We start from the raw sequence: 6,076 nt of genomic DNA on the forward strand, positions 1-6,076 counted from the left end.
AGCCCTCCACCCGGGACTCGAGACTCCGCATCTGTGAGGGCGGGACCCTGTTCGTGCCTCATGTTCCCCCAACCCAGCCGCCGCGGCCACGGCCACAGGCGGGCTCAGCCCTCCCAGCCCCGATGACCCTTCCCTGCTCACAGGGGTCCCGGCCACCTCGGCTGGCAGCTCTGCAAGGACCATGTGAGGTGAGGGTGGTGCCAAAGGAAAACGGCTCGCGGCCGAGAGAGGAGGAGGCCAGAGGTGGGGACAGCACACCCACAGCCTCACTCGCACATACACACCCCCTCGTCCACACGTGCCCTCACACACATGTCCACAGATGGTTGCACACACACATATACACACTACACACTCATCCACACACACACAAATACATACACGCTCTCACGTACACGAACTCACACACACACTTGGGCACGCACTCGTCCACACGCCCGCACATTCACACACACGCACGCATACCCACACTCGCCCTCTGACCCCGCCCAGAGGCGGGACTCCGTGGTGGCACCGGCGACTGAGAGCGGAGGGCCTCAGCGGGGCACCCAGCCCACCCTGACGACAGAGGCCCCCCGTGTCTCTAGAAAAGGAGGAACAGAGACCGAGAGCAGGAAGGAGTCCCACCTGCTCTGTCACCGGAGGTGAGAGGAGCCGCACAAGGGACTCTGCAGAGCCGCCGCCAGAAGACAGCAGGAGGCGGGGGCCGAGGCCCACGTCTGAGGTCGGCGTGGCCTCACGTGGACGAGGCAGCCGTGGGAGCTCTTCTGCGGGCGGTGGGCGGTTCCTTCTTGCCCCAAAGCCAAGCCTGGCGCGGGTGCGCGTGGGGTCCTGAGCTGCGGAAGCGGCCCCGGAGGCGCAGGGGATGAAGGCAGAGGGGGATGGGAAGGAAGCAGGGAGTTGGCTGGTTAAGTTTCCAGGGTTTTGCAAGCCAGCTCTTAAGGCCAGTTATGATTCAAAATTGTTCTATCAACATGTAATTAAATGAATTAGATCAAAACAATGGCTCGGCTAACACGCCTGGCTCCCTAACCACTGCAGCACGTTGTCTCCCATCAGCAGCTCCCGCGGCCTCTGGTCCCCAGCACGGTGCTGCCACCGAGCTGCCGCCCGGATTTCCACCAAGGCGCGGCCGGCGGCGTCACGGAAAGCAGCAAACACTGCAAACGCAGGCGTGCGCCTTTCCGGAGAGCCCGCCGCTCCGGCTTCCTCGGCACCTGCCTGGTCAGAAGGTGCACGGCTGTGCAGGCTCCCTGGGGGTAGTCCCCTGACCCAGGACCAAGTTTCCCCGGATGCTGGAGCAGCCGTGAGCAGAGGGCCGGGGGTGCCTTGAAGGAAGCTCCCCCCACCCCCGCCCATCAGCCGGGGAACTGGCTGCAGCCAGCGAGTGGCGGGATCTGGTGGGCAAATGCGTGGGTTGCAATGAACCAGGGACAAGCGTTTTCTAGAAGATTCCCTCCTCCCTGTAGCGAGTGGGCGGAGCTCACTCCAAGGCACTTCCGGCCCTCTCCTCACGGCTGCTCCAGGTCCAGAGAAACCTGGTCCTGGGTCAGGGGCCGGGGGCAGGCCCCGGCGGCTTCCCTACCTCTCAGGGCTCTTCTCAACCTTCCAGCATCCGTCCGCCTCCCTGACATCTTAAACACACCCGGCTTGCCTACGCCTAAGTCACCCGGGTGTCTGTACTTCTAACTCACGCCAGGCAGCCCCCAGCCGGCCAGCCCGGCTGCCGCGTGGCTGACCCCCGCCCAGCCCTTCTCACCGCGGGAGCGGTGCGCCCCGAGGTCCCCGGAAGGGGAGACGGCACATTGTGCAGGTGGGGCGGGGATGAACGGAGCGCAGAAGCCGCCCAGGGGCTTACAGATCCCGGGAGGCCTGAGCCCAGGGAAGCCAGCTTTCTCTGCAACTTTCTGTCCTTTCGTGTTAACGTGTCCTACAGCTCAGCACGCCCCGCGGGCAGGGGACAGCAGACCCCACGAGGACAGGCTGTGTGGGATGAGGGGGCGGGGGTGCTCCCGGCAGCATCTCGGGACCCGGGACCCAGCCGTCCGCCGAAGCCTGACAACTCAGACCCATTTTATAGAGATCAAGTGCGTTCTCCTTCAGTGTATTTCTCCCTCATCCAAAAGCACCAGTTGAAGATGATTTCCTGACTCAGCCATGACTTGACTTGCAGTCTTCGAGTGCATTGTGTTAGCGAGCTTATTCTGTTGACTAATTTCCTTTTATTTTCCTTGTAAAGAAATCGAGTGGCTGCAGAGACACAACAGGAGGAAGCAGTTGACTCAGGGGGACCCCACGTGGGCTTGCTGGCAGCGCGGCCATGGGCGGCACTGGGAGAAAATAAGGCCGCTGGATGGACAGCTTTGCCTGGGGGGGAAAAAAAGGGATTCAAGTTTCTGGTGTTTCAGACTTGAATCTCGGCTCTCCAAGCAGGGGAGTGAGTCAGAGGGAAAATTAATCAGATGGTGAACGCCCCAAAACCTGGCTCTGAATTCAACAACACAGGCTGTGGAACTGTCATTACCTGCCGCGAACCCAAACATGCCTGAACTCTGCAACCCAGTCCCCGGGCGGGTGTGAGCGGCAGGCGACACGTCAGGGAGCCAGCCCGTCAGAACGTGACCTCTGTGAGTTCACACGCACCCCCGGGGCCCCAGACGGCCACCCTCACTCTAAGGGTGGCAAAGACACAGCCCGTCTCTGTGGCTTTTCTTTTTCTTCTCCCCGCTCCATCAAGCCCGACGTGCATTAAGTCACTGGCGCTGATCAGGCCTCTTCAGGGGCGGAGGCCAATGGCTCCACTGCCCATTTCGCAGATGGGAAAACAGAGGCAGGGCTAGTTGAGCATCAGGTGTTGATTGTGTTAGAATGCTTAGAAATGGGCCTGATGCATCCCCTGCCTAGACTCACTCAGCAGCGGTTTAAAATCTTCAAGAGGTAAAGCCTCTTCCTCCATTTCAAGCCAGAGGTCCTAGCGAGATTTTCACATGGAATGTCGTACGTGCATTCCTTGCGTCAAACACCTCTTGATTCCTGACTTCAGATTACGAGACGTCTGGTATCTGTGTGCTGTGTCTACCTTTTTTGCTCAGCGGTGATGTAGTAAAAGCTGTAACAATGTTAACTTCCTGAAGCAAAAGGCAGACAGGCACGAGTGCGAGTTGTCTTTTCAATGAGACCGCTGTTCTCACAAGCCACGCCACTCGTGTCAAATACGTCAGGACGCTGGCCCGTCCCCGTCCTGCAGGCACTGAGTTCAGTCTTTCTCCCGCATTAAGATCTAAGTCCTTGCATTTTAAAGCTCTTTGGTTTCCCACTTGGCGGTCAATTCTGTCCTTGTGTCATCGTTCGATTTTCTAAGATTTTAACCCTTTTAATCATTCTATATTTTTCCTATATTTTGTGGCTACAGGAGCAGACAGCATCATAGGAGGCTGGGGTGGCCATTTGTGGCAGTTTTAGGAAGATTTCAGGATCTCAGGAGAGAGCCTGCTCCTTTTGCTTCGTTTGTGAATCTGGAGAAAGCCGTACCCTCTCCCAGACGAGGCTCCCGGGCAAGTGAACTGGACAAGGTAAGAAAAACCCCTTCTCAGAGGGGTGATGTCCTCCCCCAGGCCTCCCCCCACCCTCAGGGAAGAGGCCCTGCTCACAAGGGTGAGAATACAGTGTCCTGCAGAAGAGGGGGGGGGGAGAGCTTGGCGCTTGGAGGCATGAAGGCAGAGGGCTGGTCTGTGGACAAGGGGATACCGTGATTCTAGGGAGAGCCGTGAGTCACAGGGGTGGTGAAGGTTGGGGCTGCTTCTCTTAGAAACCTGTGGGGACTGGCAGGAGCGGAAGGCAGGGCCGCTGGGTGCACCTGTCGGGGCTGGGTTGCGTTGCCCTGGCTGCCTCCGTGCCCACAGCAGCCCCAGCAGCTCCCCTCCTCCCTCTGGGTGGGCATCTTAGCCACCATCCCGATGAGCCAACTATCAGAAGCTTTCACCACGTTTTCTGGGCGTAACCGGAAGCCCAGTGGTATGCACGCTAGTCCCCTGCACCTCTCTGAGATTGAATTTCTTACCAGTTGGCTTAGTGGGACTTGAAATTCATCTTTCGTTGATTAAGAAAAATAACGTGACATCTCTTGCACATGAGTGCGGTGGAGCGTATCAGCCAGCATCAGACTGAACTCCCTAAAACAGAAGCCATGTGTCAGCAGTTTAAAGGAGACAGGGACTGTTTTTCACCTTGCGTAAACAAACTTAAAGTAGGCAGTCCCAGGCTCTTTCTAAAGTTCCATTTCACCATCCTCGGTGAGTGGCTTCCAACTGCAAGGCTGCCTCCTGGTCCAATATAATTGCTGGCGTGCAGCCATCGTGTCTGCATTCCAGGCAGGAAGAAGGATAAAGGTGAGAGGGCAAGAAGGCGCCAGCCAGCTGTTCTTTTTTCTTTTAAGGTGCTTTCCTGGAAGCCCCACCCTCCTGTGGCGAAAAGTCAAGAGTAGTCGCACCTACTTGCAGTGGAGGCTGAGAAATTTGAATTTTGTAGCTGGACTCATGCTTATCCCCAATAAAATAAGGACATTCCTGTGGCAAAAGAAGACAAAAGAGGTGGGTATTGACTGGGGAAATTGTAATCTCTGCCACATAAAATCAAATTAATGATTAATATGTGTACCTACCCTCAAGTTTTTGCTTAGAATTTCTCAGATACCTGGAAATCTGTTTTCCTCGGATTAGAAATTCCTGACTTTAGTGATTGATAGTTCTTCATTACCTTACCTGTACTGTTATTTCAAAACTCTTTACATTAAGGAAGTATTATAAAAAAGAACCGTAACATTTACCTAGCTATCGGCTGGTGGAACAGACAAGCCACGCTTCTAAAATGTCCCCAGGACTCTCTGTGATTCTCAATAAAATGAAGCTGTCATTTAACCAGCACAGAGCCAGCCACGGAGAACAAAATAAAGACACATTTTGCACCAAATATATAAGAGAAGATATTTTCCATTCCTAACATTCTTCAAAAGGGTGGGCTGGCCTTCCACTTGGACCATGATTTTGACCCACAAATAGGATAGACTAGAAGGAGAATAAGAAGAGAGATTTTGCTAAAGCATTTGGGTGGGATTTCAAAGAGAAAATGAGAGAAGAAAAGGGCAAAAGAGGGTGCTTTGGCTCAAATGAATCTTTGGAAGTGAGGTTAATTTAGCTCTGAAGGCTGGACCACAGAGGGAAACAGGAACTCGTTCATTCTGCCCCCGAGGGCGAAGCAAGGATGTGGGGGGACAGCCTTCAGGCAGAGGATGCTTGCGGAAACCAGGAGCTGGTGCAAAGCACCAGAAAGACATGGCTGTTCCCCCAGACAGAGGGCAGCACTGGGGCAGGAGAAAAGGGAAGCCACACTCTCTTCCCACATGCAGCAGGGGAAAGTCATGATGCGTTTATGTCTGACCAGATGACTCCTGTAAGTATATACCCCTTGCATTAATTTTCAGGCATCTCATCCACCTTTGGAAATTTGCAAATAGATTCAAGGTAGCGACATTCCTGCCCATTGGGCAGTCCCCTCTTCACACAAGAGTGGTAGTAACTTCTTTGTCACTGGGGTCACGTGAGGCATTTTCTACTCACGCCCCATCACCATCAGATCTTTCAGGGACAACCACCTGTGGAAAGGCATGGACATTCAGTCCCACGCCCAGCACAGACAGGTGTATCCAGGCAGACTGCAGCCTCGGCCTGGAGAGCCGCCGTCAGCTCTCACCCCGCTGAGCACGTCACCTGAAACCTCACTTCCTCTTCCTTTAGCAGGAGATGTTTTGACGGCGGAAGTGTGTTTCGGGGTCCGTGTTCCTTGTCCCACTGGTTCACTCTAAGTCTTTTTGTTGGGACGACGCTATACACCTCTGGAAACATTTCATTACCAGCAGCACAAAATATCAAGACCAAACAGGAACATCTAGGAAGAACTGCCGAAGGGTCAGGAAGGATGAACTTTCAGCGTAAAAACTTTCGGCTTTCTTCTTAAGAGGAACAGGCTGAGCTTCACAATCAGCTGCAGGGCAGGGAGGGTTCCCCGGAGCGCGCCCAGC

The 6,076-nt window shown here is 55.0% G+C and overlaps 1 long non-coding RNA gene across 2 annotated transcripts; it reads left to right on the forward strand.

Annotated features, from left to right (window-relative positions):
* Nucleotides 1-510: 510 nt before the first annotated feature.
* LOC116660791 lies at nucleotides 511-4,833 on the forward strand. 2 transcript variants are annotated; one of them, XR_004316427.1, is made up of 3 exons: nucleotides 511-644; nucleotides 3,413-3,572; nucleotides 4,436-4,833. It is a non-coding gene; the product is annotated as an uncharacterized LOC116660791 (long non-coding RNA). The 2 variants fall into 2 exon arrangements; XR_004316426.1 differs by lacking the exon at nucleotides 511-644 and adding an exon at nucleotides 2,535-2,627.
* Nucleotides 4,834-6,076: the final 1,243 nt, after the last annotated feature.

Source organism: Camelus ferus, chromosome 31 (genome assembly GCF_009834535.1).
Source record: "Camelus ferus isolate YT-003-E chromosome 31, BCGSAC_Cfer_1.0, whole genome shotgun sequence".
NCBI lineage: Eukaryota > Metazoa > Chordata > Mammalia > Artiodactyla > Camelidae > Camelus > Camelus ferus.